The sequence below is a fragment of the Aquila chrysaetos genome, chromosome 5 (genome assembly GCF_900496995.4).
Source record: "Aquila chrysaetos chrysaetos chromosome 5, bAquChr1.4, whole genome shotgun sequence".
In the NCBI taxonomy this organism is placed as follows: domain Eukaryota; kingdom Metazoa; phylum Chordata; class Aves; order Accipitriformes; family Accipitridae; genus Aquila; species Aquila chrysaetos.
The window spans coordinates 15,429,989-15,450,236 of NC_044008.1; the positions used below are offsets into that span (position 1 = coordinate 15,429,989).

Genomic DNA, 20,248 nt, shown 5'->3' on the forward strand with positions numbered 1-20,248 from the left:
GTGATTGAATGTCAGCAAGCCATTAGCTGAGATTGTTTATTTCATGCTGACCACTTTATTTCCGCTTAAACTGTTCCATTAAAAATAAATGTGCTCTTCAGACACCAAGTGGACAGTCCTCGCACAAGGCTCGCTTCGATGCGAGGCCCAGCAGCGTGCAGTGCGGATCTGCGGGCAGCACCTGGCTCAGCCCCAGCCCCCCCGGCTGGGAACGCAGCCGTGGGCTATCACGTGCCCAGGGCCAGCCTGGAGCGCTGCCTTGCCAGCTCAGACACGGCAATGTCCTTTCACACTCACAAGACCCTGGCATGCCTCTGTCCAAAGAGCTCTGCATACTTGGCAGCCAGCCCACTTGTGATTTTCCAGGGGCACGTGTTCAGTGACTGCTGCCGTTAGCTTTGGCAGATGCAAGGAAAACATTTTGTAACCCTGGAAAATTCCCAGTATTCACACTCCATCTGACTGGTTAGCAGCATCCTCCTCCAATGGCATCTCTGGACTGAGAAGCATCAAGGAGCATAAGAAATAGGCTAGAGCCTTAGAAAAGAAGGAAGAAGGGCAGGGAGGGAAGAAGGAAAAAAGCAAGGAGCATTTTTTTCTCTCTTCAAGGATTTCATTATATTATTTCTTATTCCAAGTATTCAAAAGTTAATAGTTGGTCCTCAAAACCATGCTGTTTTTAAGGTATGCAGTTAGCTTAAAAATCAGGCTCTTGATATAGCTGAGATTCCTTTTCATTTGTCTTCTGATCCTTTACCTTTAGGAGGTGACATTTGCCAGCTTTTCTCTGCAGTCTCAATGGCTAGAAACCTACTTTTCACTGCTGTGAAAGCTGAGATCCTCACATAATCATATGACTCCAGAAGCTGGAGATAGAAGTACGTTTCGTCCCACAGGACCAGCCATCAGAGTGCTGGCAACACTGCAGAATTTCCCTGGAGAGCTCATCCTGCTGTGCTTAATGTCCCAAAGATAATGTACAAAGTCTCAGACGAGCTGAAGGAGCAATCTAAAGGTCACATTCAGCCCCGTGCAATGAACCAGCACAAGTCTATAGATCATGTACCTCTCAAGTAGGACCTCTCCATCTAGGCAATACTGACATTCATGTTGACCTCAAGACTGGATTGAATTTCACTCAAGGTACATTCAGAAGAGCCAACAGCTCTACTGATGACTGCAAAAGTGAATGGGAGCAAAATCTCAGAACTAGAAAAGGATTTGGAGTTTGGGTCGTTGTCTTTTTCTTTTTTTTTTTTTCTTTTTCTTTCTGATAGATGGCTTATTCCCCCCAAACCTCTCTTGTGTTGACCAAAAAATGTATTTAATTCAGAAAGTATCTTTTGGGTGAAGGTAATGGTATGATATATACAGAGAAGAAAAAGGTATGAACTATTTTGATTAATATGTTACATATATATAAAAATACATGTCTAGAAATAAGATTTCATTCTTACATGTTTTCAAATAAAATGCTGTAGTTTTTTCATTTTGAAACCATGTTTTATTCTGAAATTTGCCTTATTTAATAATGAGGATAGATTCAAACCTGATCAGACACAGAACACATCATTTTGGATCCAACAAAATCTTCAGCTGTGTGTGAATAAAATGTCACTTCTTTCAACTTGCAGTCCTTGGCATGGGACTCATCTCAGACTCTCTGACAATGCAGAATATTGCCCAGGATCCTGTGGGTACCCAGGGCTGGAGGCAGCAGAGCCCCCAGAAACTGTCCCCTGCTGCTGCAAAGTCATTAATGACTTTGTTGCTGCACGAGCTGGTTTGGGCAGCGGAGGTCACATTGCACCCAGCTGCTGCGTCCTGCTCCAGCTGGTGCAAGGGCACATTGGTCTGAGCCAGAGCTTGTGCAAAAGCTTGCAAGGAAGCAGGGGGTGCCTATGAATTTTGTGATCAGCTGGCAGTGCGTTTTCTGGATTTCTGCGTTAGGGTAAAACACCCAAATGCTCTTGCCGATAGCCCTCTCACAGACATCAGCGGCATCGCACCCAAGCAGAACCTACTTCTTTTAGGATGCAAGTTAGCTCTTTTTACTAAGGAAAGGAAAAGCAATAAGAGGCTTGTCAATGTTTGGCTTTTTTCTCCATTATTTTCCCAGCCAGATAGAGGGTTTCTTTATCTTCTGGTTTCTGGAGCAAGTTTGGACTGAAGGTTGTGCCAAGGATTGGATCTCTTGTCCCCATTTAGGTTGACAGCTCTGGGATGCAGGGGCAATGCTGCAAGAAGAGCCCTCAGCTACTCTGAAAGTCCAGAAAACTGCCTCGGCAGCACAGTTCTGGGGAATGCATTTGGCGCAAGTACTGCGTGGGCATTTTGTGGCACATTTCACCTCCCTGATGTTTTCCCAGTGCCTTTCCCATGGCAGCGGATGGGGTAGAGTGCCCCAGCACAGGGCGGAGTGACATGCTTGGTTGTGGTTTAGCACAAAAATAAAATGCAGCACGATGGAACACGCTCAGACAGGAAATCACTTATTTCCTTGTGCAGCTGCTATGACAGCAATGTTGGTGTTGGATCTTCCCTAGCAGAAAGAAAAAAAGTAAGTAAGTTCAACAAAAATAGGGCTTGATTCCTGTATGGATGAGTCGTTGCCTCACTCTGGAAGGTGGTTTTTTTACAGCCCCTGCGCACAGAGCATCAGCTGCCAGAGGTGGACAGTTGTACATTTATCTTCCTTTATCTACAAGATACACAGCCCTGAGTAAGGAAAAAATAGTGATTTAATTCTGTTTGGTTGAACCCAGTAAGAAACAAGGAGGGATTTTCCAATAGCACTTGAGGCAGTTTCATTTCCATTGCCCTTAAGACAGAGATTTATAGTCCTGTCACTTGAGGGCAACTGCTTGCACTCTTAACTCCTGTGCTGCCTTTGTGGAAGAGGGTAATAGTCTTCAGTGACAAAAAATCTTCTCTGGTCATTTCATGTGGGAAAACTTAGGATTTCCTCGCACCAGAGTTGGCTCAGTTGTAGTTTTCACTGCAGTCATTGTGATTCCTCTGAGGAATATGCTACACTTTCTGCTCAGCCCACTGGCAAAAAGGACGAACCTCATCTTGGCGGATACGTGTGTGTTTGTTTCTTTTTTCCCTGGCAATTTGCTCTCCCTGTGTTGCCGAGAAAAGAAAAGACAAAAAGAGCTATTGTTTCATCAACCCTTTTTCCAGCACTGCAGGGCATTTTTAACTTCTGAACAAAGTGGGAGCAGGGAGTATTTGTGAAGTTATGTGGCAGCAATTGACTGTAGAGGAAAATCAATGCTCCCCATCAAACCAGCTCAATAGCCTCGTGTGCATCCCCAGCTGTTTTGTTTCCAGATGCTACGTTTTGGTCTAGTAATGTTTCCAGTTTTCATTATCAACCTGAGCTCTATGTTTTACCTGCAAATGTTTCAACTTGGTTGACATATTAACTGGCTCAGGTTAATTAATCTTCTTTAAAATGTGTGGAAAAGGAGACCTGCACCAAAGAATTGGGGATCCCTTGTGAAATGGCATACCAGAGACTGAGCAATGAGGTACAGACGGCAGTAATGTGCATCTACTGACTCAGCGGGATCTATGTCTGATTCATAGTGGTTTATATGAGACCAGAGTCAGGCACAGCCACCCCGGGTGTTTTCAGGCCCAAGAGGACAAAACCTTGGGGCTGAGATGGTGCCTCTGTAGCTGCCACATGCCTTGGACTCACACTTCCAGGTGTTTGTTTGAAAACTGCATTGCAGTTCCCTGCCTTGCTCATGGAAACAAAGGATGAAGCAGCAGCAGCATCCCCACCTCCTCCAGGGTTTCCTATTCTTGTTTAAAAAGTAGGACTTTCCTTAAAGAATCCTATTTGTTCCTGTTTGTCTACATGGTATCTCTGTCTCCTTTCCCTGAATCCCTCCCAGCCACACCTGCCCTCCCACATTAAGCCCGTACATGCCACAGTGGCCTCGCTGGATTTATGGGCAGTGGCCAACCCGTGCTGGCTTTTTTTCCAGGAGGCTGCCACAACCCCTGAACTTGTCCTGGTGGCTCCCTGCTAGCACTGGGAGCTTCATGAAATCCCTCCCTGCAACTGTACCCACCACAAGTGTGCATCCCACCGCTCAGTCCAGCCATGGAAAACTTGCTTCCATCCCCTTGCAGACAGGGTAGGTCATAGCCAGGGACTACCTGGGTTGGTGGACACGTGTCTCCAGGGGCAGAGGCACATCCACACATTTCTAGCTAACCACTGTCAAATTCAGCTTAGTCTCAGCAGTATGAAGTTGCCCAGCAAGACTGAGCCTCACATTGACCTTCCCCTGCCTGAAATCACTCCTCTGGGTCTTTAAAGTCCATCTACTTTCATTAAAAAGAAGTGCAATCAGTGAGAGAACAGCAGTCGTACTGCAGCAGTGGTGACGAACGACATGGTGATGTGCAGGACTCAGGGACTGCCTTCTGCACTTGCTGTGCAGTCATTTGCGCTGCCACACACTCTCCAGGGGACCCCAAGGTGAGTACGGTGATAGCAGTGTCTCTGCCAGCTGGCTGTCAGCTGGGGACCGGTTACCCAGCCTGGGAACACAGAGGGAGGGAGATACCATCCCCTACCCTCCCACCCACAAGTGCCCCAGCAGGAGGCAGGTAAGAAACCTGCTTGGATCATAATGGGATGTGTGAAAAGTGCTCACAGAATGAGATGGCCCTTCACATAACCAAGGCTGGAGCTAAAAACGCTGAGATTGATTGATACCGGCTTCTCCCACAGTGCACAATCCCACCCCATAGTGCCAAGTCTGTCAAGACCCAGACTAGACAGACCAGGGAGTCGTGTTTAATTCGAAATTCCCTCAGGCTAAATTAAGGTGAAATGACACCAAAGGATCAGTTAAAGATTGTATTCATGACAGAAGCAAACTGAACTGGGGAGGTGTGGTAGTAGGTGGCAGGGTTTTCTCACAACAGGAATTGGCATAAGACTACCTCTGTAAACTGTGTAACCCAGGGTAACCATATACATCAATTCAGGGAATAAGGAGATCCCTCCTGTTCAGTCATGAGGTTCAGAGCAGACCCCCTTGCTTTCCAGACTCCTCCTCAGAGAAGGGTCTAGGGGCGGCTGGATCTACTCTTAGTATCAGACTTAGTCAATGGTTTGTATCTTGAAACAGATGAGGTGTAGGGATTGTGGAAAAGAAAAAGGGAAGAGAGAAGAAGACAGAGAGAGAAAAAGGAAGAGAGAAAGATTTCACCGGTCCTGGGTCCAGCGTTGGTTCAGTCAGCCAAGGTGTCCAGTCAGCTGAGGAGTCCAGTCCTGGTGGGCTTGCGCACCCGGGGCTTCAGTTTGTGTCCTTTTACCATCCCTGCCCCTCCTTCGGGCGGGCACCTGAACTGGTCAGGTTAATGAGCAGTTTGTGAGCCTTTGGGCTTGGGGGTCGTTTGTGGAGTAACTTCTCCTTCCCTGCAGACACTGCCATTGTTTGATCTTTGTATCAGAACAGGGAGCTGCGCACTGTCCAGCACGCCCTCCCCCTCCTGTTGCTGATGCCTGAGCTGATGGGCTTTTCACCTTGGTTCCTTGCTGTGCAGCGTTTGTCTTTAAACAGAACTTGCCCCCACCACAATGTTTGAGACATTAACTCCTTCAGTCTCTCACAAAGTCAGACAAGCAACCTAGCTCTATCATACTGCTCAGCCCAGCTGTGAAGGCATTCGGTTGCCACCCTTATGTCAAAAGACATGTACGTGCTGTTGTGCGCATTGGATTACTCCAGCAGGTCCCAGCCTCCAAGAATCAATGCCAGCCTGAGAGTGAACCTACTGCTGAGCATGAAGGCTTCACTGCAGAGGCGCAGCGCAGACTCAGGATTGCACTGGTGTCCTTTGTGGACATATTTTGTTGTCCTTTGAGGAGGACAAACCCGGTCTTTTGCTCCAAGAGATGTTGATTCTGGCTCTTGGCAAGATGCATTTCGAGATCCTAACTAGAGGGTTCCTATGCGGGTTTCTACCTAATTTCTTTTATGATTAGTAGAGGTTACGAAGTATTTCCCTGTAGAAGGCCTCATAGACCTACCGAGAGAAAATGCCCCAAAAAAGCAAGGAGGCAGGGAAGGGGCACAGCCTTTGCTCAGGTGGCATTACGGTCAAGAGGCAAAGCTAGGTGTGATACACTGAGCAACCTCTGCAATCCCAGCACTGGTTTCTAGTCTCAGAAACCTAAAGCAGATCAGCCTCAAGGCTGCTAGGTTGGGTCTGGAGCCAAGGCAGCCTTTTTCATACTAGTTTGGTTGTTAAAATAAATATTCTAAATAAATAGTCAAAATAAAGATAGTCGTCAAAAGAAACCAGTTCCATCTAACAACAGAGGAGTTCAGAAAGCTGGACGGTGATAGTTATTTTATGAATCCCCCCAGTTTGGTTGCTGAAATGAACTTTCTTACCGTGTTTTTATAGAAAACAAAACTGAGTTGAGTGAAATAGAATTTCATGCTATTGCTATTTGAACTGGGCCTATAGCATAGGCTGGATGTAGGACTGCGCTGGACATCCCAGGAGGCAGGTGATGCTCTGCAGAGCTGAGGTCAGGTTCATCTCCCAGGCTGGGTGCTGTGGTGGCCTCTGGGCAGGAGCTGGTCTGGGCTTCCCTCCAAGCACAGTGAAGCCCGAGCCTGAAGGGACCACGTCAGCCTAGTGTACAACCATTTTTATTTCTTCCACACCAAAGGTGGGCAGGACAACTCGTAAACACGTAGAACGCAAGTTGACGTTGAGTTGGCTTCAATGGCAGTATTTTGGGCTGCAAAATTACTTTATTTGGGCTGCTCTGCTCCTCCGGGCTCCTGCCAGCATGCTGCAGGTGGCCAGGGGACCCCCAGGCCCAAGCTCAGGTGCCCATGGTCCCGGTTTCACCCCTCCCACCACCACACTGACTGCCTTGGGAGCTTTGTGGCTCCAGGAGGGTGAGGATGAGCCTCCAACAGCCCAGCCAAATCCTGCCCCTGCGACTTCCAAGGATAGTGCCAGCAGGAGCTGGGAGACAGAGACTCTCCATCGCCAACAAAATCCCAGGTGATGAGGAAAGCCACCGCATCGCCCCAGGTCTCAGTGGGAGGACGCGTGCCTCTTTGCCCACTGTGGGGGGACGTCGGATCCCCAGCCACCCCTCAAGCCCTGGGTGCAGGTACAGGCACCCGCCTGATCTGGTTGGGCACTGTGGTTTTGGGTGACTTTCTGAGCTAAGGTCTGGGTGCCAAGCCAGCGTGGCTGTACCAGGGGCCATGGAGACCATCAACAAGTGTCTACCAGCGGTATCGCCCAGCAGGAGGAGGACACTGGGCTTTGGTGTGAGCTCAGTGCATAGATAAACTAATTACTAGGTAAAATGCCGACTACAAGAGAATTAGGAACTGCATGATCCAATGATTCATTAATTAAACTTTTATTAAAGGCATCCCTTGTTGATGCTCTTTGGATTCAGACTGGATTTACTCCAAAAGCTCCAGGGACTTACATTTTTTATGGCAGTGAATTTTTTATGACCCTTGAATTATCTGTTTCAGATGTAGAAAAGCCTTCAGACTTCTCTCTCTCTCCATTATATTTATTAGACATGTTTAAGCATAATGCTTTTGGTTCTTGGCTATTGTTAATCACGTGCAACTCTGTGAACTTAAAAAAGCCTACAATGCCACTTTATTCCTGGCTATTCAGGAAAATGTTAGGCTAAGCAGCAAGGAGGCAAAAAAATAAGCGATGGGTGATTTATTGAAGAGCAGGCATTAATTCCACATGAAGGAGCCTTATGCCCAGCTGCCAGGGAGAGCAGTTCCGAGGTGATCAGCTGAGAACGAATGGTTTTGTCTTTCTGGGTTTCAAACAGATACATCTCTTGCTCCAGCTGGGGACCTGAGCAAGGGCAGGTTTGCACTGATTATACACTTCCTGGTATTAAAATGTTGTTTCAGCCCTAGGAGGTTAAAAATCAACAGCAGCAGTTCTCAGGAGGACTTGCAGCGGGATGCATTATCAAGCAATGAAGAGGAAAGGCAGGCCACTTAGTGTCTTCTCTAACAACCACAAACCAGCACATTAATTTGGTACTTTTAGGAATTTGAATGAGAAGGGCACAGCTACACACAACCCACTTGGTTGCAACCCCAGTGGATTATGAAATGTGCTGTACAATATAAGTCATTATTGTTGCTTTTTTGGCCCTAAGCCACGATAAAAGATATCTGCGATGAGGCACAGTTTCATGCCTTTGGTGTGCCATGGGGCTTAAGGCCAAAGGCAGCATCATTTCACCCAGCTGGGAAGTGCTTTAGTACCTTGCCAGTGCAGGCTCTGGAGAGTGTTATTCCAGGGTGAAGTCTTCCGTTTTTGTTTTGGCCTTAAATAACCCACTTTTTCCAAAATTAGAATGAATGTAATTGGTTTTGTGTGCTTTCTCTGTTGTGGAAAGCAGGGGAAAAAAAAAAGCGGGGGCAAAGAAAGACAGTTTACTCACCTATTTTTAATTATTTCCTTTGGTTTCCCCCACCCGCCAGTTATTCCCAATATGTTTCCTGGACAAAAATACCTTTAACAGAGGGCAGGATCTTGACTGGAGTTTTATCTTGCTCTAAACATGCCTCACAGTTGTTCCAGCCCAGAATACTTCCTTTTTGGGGCAAAAAGCAGCAGCAAAACAGTAATAAGCCTTCTAAGGTTAGTAAGTGTTGGTTAGTAAGACCAACATGTGCCTTTAGCTTAATATTTGTTCTTTTTTTCGTTAGACATCTTGCACTGCCTTTGGTGAAGAGGGAGAGAGCCAGAAATGCTTCACCTGTTGCTTTGAACCTGTGCTATTCTGAAAACTGAAAACAAACCCATCAAATAGGGGCAGATCAGTAAAACGAGTACGAATAAGGGCAACCCAACATCGCCCCAGCCCTCCCCGCACCACGTGCAGGCTCAGGCGAACCATGCGGTGGCTGTGTCCCACCTCTGAGCTGCTGGGAGAAAATAGTCATGAGGCAGAAGGGGCTTCCGGATTTCTAACCAACATTATTTTTGCATCACGGTACTGGATGTATTTATTTTGTGTGCAGCTCTTGAGAGGAGGTAACGGCTGCATGCTAGCCTGTCCAAATGCAGAGTTCATGTGTTGCATGATCATGGTCACAGCCGCAGGTCAGGGAGTTATTTGAGCCCGTTTCAGAAGAGATACCTGTAAAGAAAGTGATGCCATTGCACAAGGTCAGCAGTTTATTCTAGAGCACAGGCATGAAGCTTCACCCCCCTGATCCCCACCTACCCTGCAGCTTTCCTGCCAGGGCTGCTTACCCGTCTCCTCCTGGGATGGGGTAAACTTTCCACTCCCCAGAAATATGAATTTCAAGGCTGTTGTGAACTGATGACCACAGTGTGTTTTGGATTAGGTCAGTTTAAACACTTTGGTTTTAAATAATGCAAAAGAGCTTCTTTTTTATTTCAATTCTATTTTTTTAATTATTATATATTTTTTCTATTTTAAAATTTCTGATTCTATTTTTTTTAACTCTAACTGTAGAGAAACGTCATATTTGAAGAGTTATGCTGACAAACTCAGCATTTCAGCATTTCCAAAACTTTTCTAACCAACTATCAAATGGACAGATTCATGAAACCAAGCCTTTCTGCAAACTGTTCTGGTTTTAGCAAACTGGCATTTTTTAAGGAAAAATATGCTTCACGGGAGAAATTCCAGTTCTCTTTGCCCGAATTATTGTATAAAGGCTTTCATAACACTCAAAGGTCAGTTTGTTTTCTCGGAGAAAGCAAGTTCATATTTTCTTCCACTCGCCTCCTCTAACTTGAAAGGAAATAAAAATAGATAAACAGTCTCCTGGTGGTAAAAGTGCCATTTTGTACTTCTATAAGCACTTTATACATTTGAAGCACCATAGAAAAAGTAATTAAGTAGCTTAAAACTTCTGCGGCCGAGCTGGTGAACCTGAAGCTGTGGAATCGCTGAGGTCCCAAGGCTGAGACATCTCGCACTCGCTGGCTTGCAGAGGTCGTCGCTGGCCGTCAGGCTGCGATTTGCTCCAGCGTCCCGCGGCTCCACGCAGGCTGGGTGGCTGTGCTTCGGTCAGCGGCGGTGCTTCGCTCGGCAGAGCCCTGCCAAAAATCCCAAAGCTTACCTTGAACTTGGGGGTCTGCTCAGACGAAATTGAGCTCTCCTGCCCCCCGGATTTACCCTTGGTTTTCCAGAGCCAGAATTTCATCCTGGCGGGAAACCCCGCTTAAAGGCCAGCAGCGCTCGCCCGCCCGGCACGTGGGCGCAGCGGGACCGGGGCGCCAGCCAGGTCCCAGCGTCCCGCCGTCAGGCACCGGCCCGGCTGCCGGGGGACGCTGAGCCAAAGGGTTGGTGGCACTGCTGGCACCCGGGTGGCAACTGCTGCAGGGGCTTTCGGAGGGTTGTTGATGTGGCGCAGGTTTGCTGGGGAAAGAGGATAAGCTCCTCATTAGAAAGCCCTTTGCGGTGGGAGATTATTTATCCCGTCAAAGAGAGGATGGGGAGTGGCTGACGCGTGTCCACACGTAGCCACCTGGGCAGAAAAAGTGAGGTTACAGAGGACTTGGGCTGGCGAGATGTGATGCCAGGAGGATGCTGCTACCGAGAAATCACATCTACAATGTGAAACACATTTGGAGGGGGAGCTGTTAGCCGCGGGAGCAAGAGGCTAAGGCACACCTAATGCCCGGGGCAGGAGCATGCCGTGCCGCAGCCAGCAGCCCCGCGTCCCAGCCCCTGCGCTGCCGGGGCCACGCCACTTAGAGACAGCCCAAGTAACTCGTTTCTTCTGAGCCTTGCCCTGGTTGCAAGAGGTTGTCTCTGTTTAATGAAAGTTAAATTTCTGGCGTAGACGAAGGAAGCCGCAGTTTTAGCACAGCACGGTGGCATTAGGGGAATCCTGCAGGTAGTTTTGCAGGCTTGACGTAAAGTTATAGCTGTGGCTTATCGCTCAGACAATTAATTATTGCATCTTTAGTCATCTGTGAATGAACAGCAGCACTCAGGGTCAGGGTCTCTTTGCACTTTGAGATAAGAGATGATGTAAAGCACATTGCATGCAATGCAGCAGGGCAAGCAGGAGAGGAGCAGGCAAGAAGGGTACGATCAAGCTGCCCGTTTCGGAGGGCCCGGCTCACTAATGGTGTCCAGCTGCCAGACGTAGGTGTTTGCAGCAAGCACTGTGTTAATGCTGAGAATGGTGTAGTGTACACAGAATATATGATCTGCTGTGAGACCATTTGCACTGAAACCACTGGGTCACCAAAAGGCATGTGTGGGAATTACATTTCTTGCTTTAAGCAAGACACTATTTGCTTGTGAATGGGACACATGAGATGACATCCAGGCTTACAGACAGACTCTGCCTGCTTACGGAAGCAATCAGGTCAGTTTAATGAAGACTGTCTGGACTTTTCCTGGGTACATGCTTATTCTCCTACATCTTGGAGGAACATCTTGGAGGGCATTTCCAAAACTGTTGTTGATGCCCTGGATTGCTGATGCTCCAAGGACATAAACTGCTCAGAAAATGAATATAATTTACTGGGTATGTAGGGTCTGCTCAGCCCCCTGCTTGAAGCTCAGGGTATGTACTCCTTCCCACTCAGCGTGTTCCCAGCAGAAAAGTCCCAAGTCACAAACAACTGAAAATAGCAAAATGATCTCATAGATCAGTTGCTAAAAATACAGAGAAGAGTCTAATTACAAACACTGTGGCCGGGTGGTTTGTTATTCACCCGGCAGAGGAAGGCATCAGAGAATCCTGGATTCTTCCACTTTCAAAATCATTTTTCCTTTCTGGTGTTGCCTGCTGCCCTTTCCTGACCAGCACCGAGCTGACACCAGCCCGTTAGAGAGGAGCTGATTCAGAAGGAAGCGCCAATGAAGGCGGCAGGAGTACGGCGCATCTCTCGTGGGCCACTGGCTCTGCCAACACCTGCCCATCACCCAGGGGTGCCCTGTCCCGAGCCTGCACCAACAGGAGAGAAAAACCTCACACCCTGTCCAGAGACGACAGGCATCTCACCAAGGGAAACAATCCCCGTACAGACACAAGGCAGGTGCAGTGGTTTTGACCAGAAGCCTGACGCTCCCTGAAGACCTGATGTAGTTTTGACCTGAGACTGCTCACTCACCTTCAGGACTTACCTGGAGCTGGGAGAGGAGTTGTTCCAGAGTCTGCTGGGCTGTGGGGACTGAGAGGTCCCTCCTGAGAGCAGCATCCAGGCAGCAACTTCTGATGCAGAGGACTCGCTGCAAGGCCCAGGATGGCCTGGCCATGCTGCTTGGCTTCAGCTTGGCACCTCCAGGGAAGCAGCATGCTCAAAGCATGCTCAGCCAGCTCCAGTTCAGTTCATTCCCGCCCACCTCCACTTGGACAGGTGTGATAGTGAAGGCAAACTGTATTTTAGCAAGTTACAGCCAAGATTTTGGAAGCTGAAAGGTCACTAGTGAAAGCTATACAGTCCTCGCCTGTGCTTAACAGGATGCCAACAGCAGTGTCTGTCCCTCCGGCTTTTCTTACATGCAGACAGAGACATCTGGCATCCTTGGAGCAGCCGTTTCCTTACAGACTCCCTTGGTCTGTATGACTTTGCTCTCCCCCAGCTTGCAGCTAGGTTGACCTGGAACTCGGTTTTAAACACAAATGCACCTTACATGGACAGCTCAGCCTAGTGGGAAGCACCTTGCATGCTAAATGACGATTGCCAGTCCCTGCTCATGCCTGACAGAGCAGGAGCAATGTGGAAGAGGAAAATGCACTTCATACAGAATCCTTTTTTTTCCCCGGGGTATGCTGGGCATTTGAGTGGAGTTTCCTCTTCACCCTTGGTTGGTTTGCTGGCCGGTTACTCCCCACCTTCTTTTTGACATTATACTTCTCAGATCCAGACCTGGGTTGTATCTAACTCAGCAGTTTAAATTTCATCCTGCCATCACCCATACATTCACTCTGGAAACACTAACAGCACAGTGGCCTCGCTGGCCCCAGATTTGGACCCTGCCGCCCAGGGCCACTGGCCCCAGAGGCTGGGAGGACAGTCTGGCAGCTCCACCAGAGGGTAGAGGAGGAGGAAGGAGACCGTGGGGTTGCTCCATGTCAGTGGCTGTCCTACACAGGTGGAAACCACACCAGGCAGAGCCCTATGCTACCCCGTGGGGGATCGCACAGCCTCCAGGGAACTGCACGCTGAGGCTGCAGTGGGTGTGCAAGTACTTCTGCAGACGATGAAAACTCCTGGCTCCCCGCGAGTAAGCAGGGCTGGAGGAACCCAGGGAGGCAACCAGGGCAGACCCTGGGAGGTGTATTATGGTGCATTATCTCTGTTGCACTATAGATAGTCCCCAAAATACAGGACATATTTACATCTGAGCTGCTCTAAAAAATGCATATGTTCCTCTCCCAGAGTCGTCTCTTGAGCCACCGTGGGTTGTCAAGTCCTGGCTGAAGCAGTTCAGTCTTTGAGCTTCTCCCTTCACAGAAGACGGGCTCTCTGTGCAGTTACCTGGCACCTGCAAGCTTGGGAAAGGCCAAGACTTTCTTCTCCAGACCCTTGTGGAGACCTGTTCTGTAGGAATGCCCGATGTCAGTCAGACACAGCACACCAGCTCACCTGCTGGGTGGTCCTGTTGCTGACAGTGGCTATCCCACTCCTGTGCCCACAGCATCCCAACACCCCAGAGCCCTGTATCCCTTTCAAACAAAATTCCTCTGCTTGGATGATAGCATTCCTGGCTTTCCTTGAAAGGCAAGCAGACCCCAGACTCATTCTTCTATGGCCACGCGTACATTATCTTCAGGAAATCAGTGCTGACAGAAAACCGCCTAGGTCCTCTTGTGTGTATCGCTACCACTGGTGTAACAGGGGCTGGGGGCTGGCTGCCCTTCCCACCAGAGAGTGGGTATCACCGGCTTGCCCTGGACCATGTGTATCTCAAGAAGTTGTGCTTTCCCTTAAAAATGTTGTTCCTTTCCTGTCTTTTCCTACCTCATCAGCATTGCTCACTGTTTTGTAGTGACTTTTGGCACACAGACATGGGTGAACACTACATTTATATTCATTTCAGAAGCTTTTAAATGTTGCTGGAGCAGCACGTTGGGACTTATCATCAACTAGATTTAGGTCCATTACAGCCATCTTCCACCTTCTTTATCACCAACATACACGGGTTTTAATTTCATAGAAATATAGCTGCAAGCTGCGTGATCACCTGCTGGTTCTGTCCAGGTGCCGAGTGCCTCCAAGTGCCCTGACCTGTCTCACCTGGAACCTCTCCTCCTTGCCCCCAGCCCACGGCCCAGGAGCCTCGTTGCAGCTCAGCCGGAGCCCCGGACCTGGGGCTCGGCGAGTTTGGTCCAACACAGACATTTGCCCTGGGACGGATGAGCTGCCAGGTCTGGGCTGTGCCAGGCAGGACAGTCCCCAGGGTGATGGTCCCCGCTCCTCCTGTGTCTTTACCTAGCTAACACACAGGTCCCACTTCTCCTCCAGGGCTGTGTTTTCTCCAGCCAAATATTCCCAGCAGATTCCTTACCTAAAGATATTTCTTTTCATCCTTAGGAACTGCAGTAGAAACCAGGATTTGGCTGGCAGCACTTCCTGCTCAAAGCTAAAGGGAGAAGGACGTCCCGAGTGGAGAAGGAGATCGTCCTTAACCTTTCAATTCAGAGCACTTTACCGGCTAGCAGTAACAAAGGGAAATAAATAGGGCTTGTGACTTCATTGGTGGGATTGCAGGTCCGTTGAATAAAGAAAACCATCATAATGCAATGTTAATTGCTCCAAGGCATTAGTACAGCACTGTGTCTGGTTTTAAAAACTTGTGCAATATGTAATTGCCAGCTAATTAACTACATGGATTAAAACCTGGTTCTTTCACTGATCTCAAAATATTGATCATTGGGAGTCACCAATAAACATGACCACATTTAGCAGCGATGCCAAAGGGCTGAGGTCTTTTTGCCACAATTCAGTTTGTTCACTGGTGAACTAGACAATGACATAAAACTTCTGCTGATAAAGTCTGTGGAAGACAAGTAAATTGAAGGGTAATAAAGAGGGACAAAGACAGGTTACTGTTATGCAAACCTGACTCGCCTGGTCGCAGTCCCATAACATCCACTGGCAGGTAGCTAAATACCAACTTACACAACACCAGAGACAAGACACGCAGACTGTCTTGGCAAGCAGTAATTCAGAGACAGATTTAGGAGTAATCATAGATGATCATTTCAGCATAAGCTGCCAGTCAGGTGGTAGCTGAAAAGGCTGCTTACACAACCCTTTCACGTATAAGATGAAGCTATCCAGAAGAAATAGGGCAAGAATCCCTGTATGCAGAGGGTGTGAAAGATCATAGCTTATGAAAGATCACTATTAGAATGTCTTTAGTCTTTATGGACATTTCCTTCTATAGATAGAATATATACATCTGTCTATTCATAGATAGATTTGCATCTTTGTGTGAGTAAAATATATATATATATGTACATATACTTATATGCATAGTATAATGCATGATCCCTGTATAGTCAGTATATGTAAAATACCAATTGCCAGTACCCACTTCATGCCCAGCAAATATGCCAGGGGCACCTCAGTAGTTTCAATATACCTTCCTTTCAAGTATAGAGGTGACCAGGTTTATATATCTATTTTTTCGGGACATGAGACATGTCCACAGAGTCTTGCATGGGGTTCTAAAACAAATGGCTCTTTACTCAGAAGTACTCTGGTATCTGGTTTAGTTCAGAGTCCCTTGTTGAATACAAGAACTTTTTTGGAGTCCAAGGATGAGCACTGTGCAAACTAGGTTCTCTCTGCCTCTAGTCCACACCAAATTTCTTGTGAAGTGGCTAGTGAGGCTGTCTCTTTTATAATGCCCAGCTTTCCTGTTCATGCAAGTCCCTGAGAAGCATCACCAGGTGACAAGCCTCCCACAGGTTGGTCTGTCACTTGGTAACTGTTCCTCTTTAATTCAAACCTGAAGAGCAGATTTGTCCTAATGGCTAGCTGGTTTTCTTATCCCAAGGTACTCCACTGAAATAGATGACTGTCAACACACGAATAAGACTGTAGAATCTTGCCAGCATTGTGCCGTTCACCACTGAGAACTGTATTGCACCATGGCAAAGACAGCAGGAGAACAAGTATCAGTTTCACAAATTCCCTGAGTTGTCTGGAGTCAGATTTTCCAAATTTTCAAAAGACTTTCGATCTTGTGGACAAAGGCACAGAAAGACCAAGGGACTGGATGCTGAAGGTAGACAAACTTTTAAATTAGAGTGGAAGGAAAGAGTTTAAGCTCCTGGGGAAGACTCTGCATGACACATGCAAGAGAAAGTCACTTTCTTTGAAGTCCTTTGAAAGAGTCAACAGGTGTGTGGATAAGGGAGACCCTTTTAATATAATTTACTTTAATTTCAACAAGGTTTCTATTCAAGTCTTGAAGGAAGCTAAGAAGGTTTGAGACATGAGGGGAGGTGCTTACATGGATACAACATTGATCAAAGATAGAAAACGGAGTAGGAAAAATACTCAGCTTTCACAGAGAGTGTGAAACTCCACTTAGTGATCTGTGCTGGAACTCATGCTACTCAACATGTTATTAAACAATCTAGAGAAGGATGAGTAAGTAGGTGACAGTTTGCTGGAAGTGCTGAGTTACTCAGGGTAATAAAGATGGGAGCTGATTGTGAAGAACTGCAAAAGGACCTTATGAAACACAACAACTGCAAATTAAAATGGGAGATGAAATTCAGCATAAACAGATGTGTACAGGAAAAAATAATCCTAACCTCACGCATGAAGTGATGTGTTATGATTCATCTACTACCACTTAAATACAAATTCCAGGGGTTATAAAAAATAGCTTCATAAAAATGTCAGTACAAAGCTCAGTAGCACTAAAACCAACCAACCAACCAACCAACCAGAAACCCAGGCAATTCAAATGTTAGGCAAGAACAGAGATTGTAACACAGAGCTTTACCCCATTGTATGAAACTTACACATGGCTGCTTGGTGAGAGTGGTACTTTCCAAATTCCATGTGTTTTAAGAGAGTAGCGGATAAAGAGAGTGACTTCAAAAAGCAAGAGAGACAGCCTTAGCCAACACGAATCTTGATATCCTTGCCTTTGCTGCAGTGTTATAACAACCATCTCAGTGACAGCATTTATGTCTTATCAATTGACTTGGGAAGGAATTATTATCTACAATCGTATCACAACCTCCAAAGTCACTCCCTCTTCTCATGCTGGTTACAGCACACCACATATTCAATAACCATATGGGTTCTTGTCTCAAAATGCCTTTGGGCAGCACCCCGTTGTAACAGCAAAGAAACTAATGAAACTCCTTCCAGGTCTTGCCTAATCCAGTACAGCTGTGAAAGATAGACCAGGGATTCAACACATGCATGCTTTCTTACAACAGAACAGCTATGGGAATAGTCTCCACAGCTATAAGCAGAGATGGAGTTGAATTAGGCTCACCCAGCCCATCAAAAATGCATTTTTTCCTTTGGGGTTCATCGTGGCAGCAGTGTTGGACATTCCCAGCAGCAGATACAAGACCCAGCATTGTGGTCTCTATGTACTTGAGTACTTTGTCCTGCTATTCTGTGTGCCAGGGCAGCCTCTCTGTCTGATGGTATTAACTGTGTGTAAACCGTGTGCAATCTGGCTGGGACCGGTGAGTCGAGAAGCACCTGCAGAAACCAGGCTAAAGTGTTTGAGTATTCAGCTGTGTTTTATTAATTACTATAAAGATTATAAGTATATGTTTCAGTATATGGGTTTTTTTTTAAGGAAACCAGTTTTTAAGGGAACAAATTCTTAGTTTTGCCAGATTCTCACATGCCTATTAACATTTTCATGGTCACAACCAAGGACATGAAAGGCAGCAAAGGGACAGCTTTCTCTTTTGGTTTTAGTGTGTTAATCTATTTGCTTTTGTCTGAAGGTGTAAAAATTGCAAAACCTTGTACAGAGGCGAAATCTTCCTTTTTATCTTCTGGAGATTTATAGTTGCAATAACAGCAAATAATGGTCTTCAAGCAACAGTGCTGGAGGTGAAGCTGCAAAAACCACAGTGTGTGGGAAGAACAGTAGCTTTAATGAGGTTTGTCACTGGCATTCGGCTTAACAAGTAGCTACAAGCCTTGAAAAATGGATTAAGGTTAGACTGGGGCACATTAACAGACCACTGCTTTGTTATCACAGGGACATGGCTACACTCTGTTTTGGTTGAACAGCCTCAATGTTTTCACAGCAGATTACAGGATAGACTTGAACCTGCTCAGCTGAGACAGAAATCACAGGGAGGCACCCTCACCAGAGGGAGATTAGTTGTCATGCTCTGACCTTTCTGTGACTTACAGACATATCTCTACCCAAAGCCATCTCGCCCAGAGATTATCCTCTTAAATTGCTGGGGTATGTCATCCTTCTGACACATCCAACAACGAGCCACAATTCCTTATGCTTAATATAGGGTAGCATCTTTTGGAATAGGGAACACTTCCTTGAAAGGGAAGGCCATGCCAGCCTTGTGCTTTACAGCCAGAAAGCTGGGGAAACTGCATCCAAATGCTCTGAGAAAATAGCTTTTTTCTTCTCCCTTTTGTGGGAAAGGGAAGGAAGTTTCAGACTGATGTTCTTCATCTTACCTTAGAAGATAAAAGGTTTAGAGTCCATACAGTCGGTTTGATGTGAGTGGGTATTACTTTTATTAATATTTTGGTGATATGAATCAGCCATTATAAGTTTCCTAATCTCCTTTTGTATAAAAGGGCTGATGTGAAAGCTTTAAATAGCTACACTAATAACCTAAACTAGTGACAAAGAAGTAAGAATGTCGAGCCCTCAGATCCTTCCATGCATTCTTATCTACCCACTTGAATTTCTTAAGTACTGTAATTACAGAAAATTCTGAAGCCATTTTCAATAATTTATAATTAGCTGGCTACATACAATATGTTTACTTGACACAAGCATTGGAATAACTACAAAGAATCAGAGCCTCAGATCTCATAGACCAATATTAATCAATGAAGCATAAGAAAATGTAAGTAGTTACATATATTAATAAATCAGAGTATGCTTGTGTAAATCTATCTAGTGATCTAGAAACAGCTTGAATTGGTTTAGATGCAATCTAAATTGCTGGAAAAAAAGGAGTTATACAACCCAAATTTTCTGATTTTTTGGCTCAAAGGTAAACAAACAATAAACTTGCCCTCCTACTTCAGAAAAGTTGTGTAAGAGGGAAGTAAAAACATTGCTGGAGGCATGATGGCTCCCTATCCGTCCTTAAGAGACCTCTCTGCTCCAGCCAGGAGCAGGAGAGAGGACAGCAATTCTGATTCCAGGAAGCCTCACCCTTGAAAATGCTAGAAATTCTATTAAAAAAGCAGTTAGGAGTAGTCAGATAAAGATTAGTAAGGAAATGATATGGAACAAATACGTTACTTGAGAAGAAGTACTCCCATATCCTTTGAATTGGTCCGGATTATGTTACAGCAGAAATCGGGGTACCTTTCTACAACATACTGTGCCACAGGAAAATACTTTTTGGAAATGCTGTATTGCTAAATGCTTTTCATCCCTTACCATGAATTAAAACCAAACATCTCTATATAACTGTCAAGGGTGTTTTAAAATCATTAACAAGGTCAGCTGTGCTACTAGTAAAATGGGAAAAAAACAAACATAACATCCATGATTAACAACTGATTTCAGTCAGTGTGACTTTACAGAGCATCTTTCATCTCAGTATTTCCTTATTTCTGAGCATCAGGTTATTTAGAAGGCATACAGCTCTTCACATAAGGTGCCTCTATCCACCAGGTTTAAGACAAGAGGATCATCTGTCACTCAAGTGTTTACAAATTTCACAGAGAAGGTGTGCACCTACAGGACCCTAATGGGGCTCTCACGGACAAAAAAAGCCATATGTGACCAGGTTGAGACACAATTACCATTGCTCAAACGCATCCTCGCAGTTCCTGCCTTCAGCAGCTCAGCACAGGTACTACTTTATTTATTACGGTAGAATTGGAGGATGTAGGAAGAGACACATTTGTGCGTCCCTTGCCCTCGCCTGCACAGCCTGAGGCCTGGAATTTCCCCGCAGACTCCTCTGCCTGATGACCCGGGAGCCTACGACGGCACGCTCGCCCTTGGCGGTCGCTCTTAACTTGCGCAAAGGCCGAT

At 46.3% G+C, this 20,248-nt stretch overlaps 1 long non-coding RNA gene across 1 annotated transcript; it reads right to left on the reverse strand.

Annotated features, from left to right (window-relative positions):
* Positions 1-7,413: 7,413 nt before the first annotated feature.
* On the reverse strand, positions 7,414-12,555 carry LOC115341753. The gene is made up of 3 exons (XR_003923523.2): positions 12,179-12,555; positions 9,965-10,131; positions 7,414-9,199 (listed from the first exon to the last, which is right to left on the reverse strand). It is a non-coding gene; the product is annotated as an uncharacterized LOC115341753 (long non-coding RNA).
* Between the last annotated feature and the right edge of the window lie 7,693 nt (positions 12,556-20,248).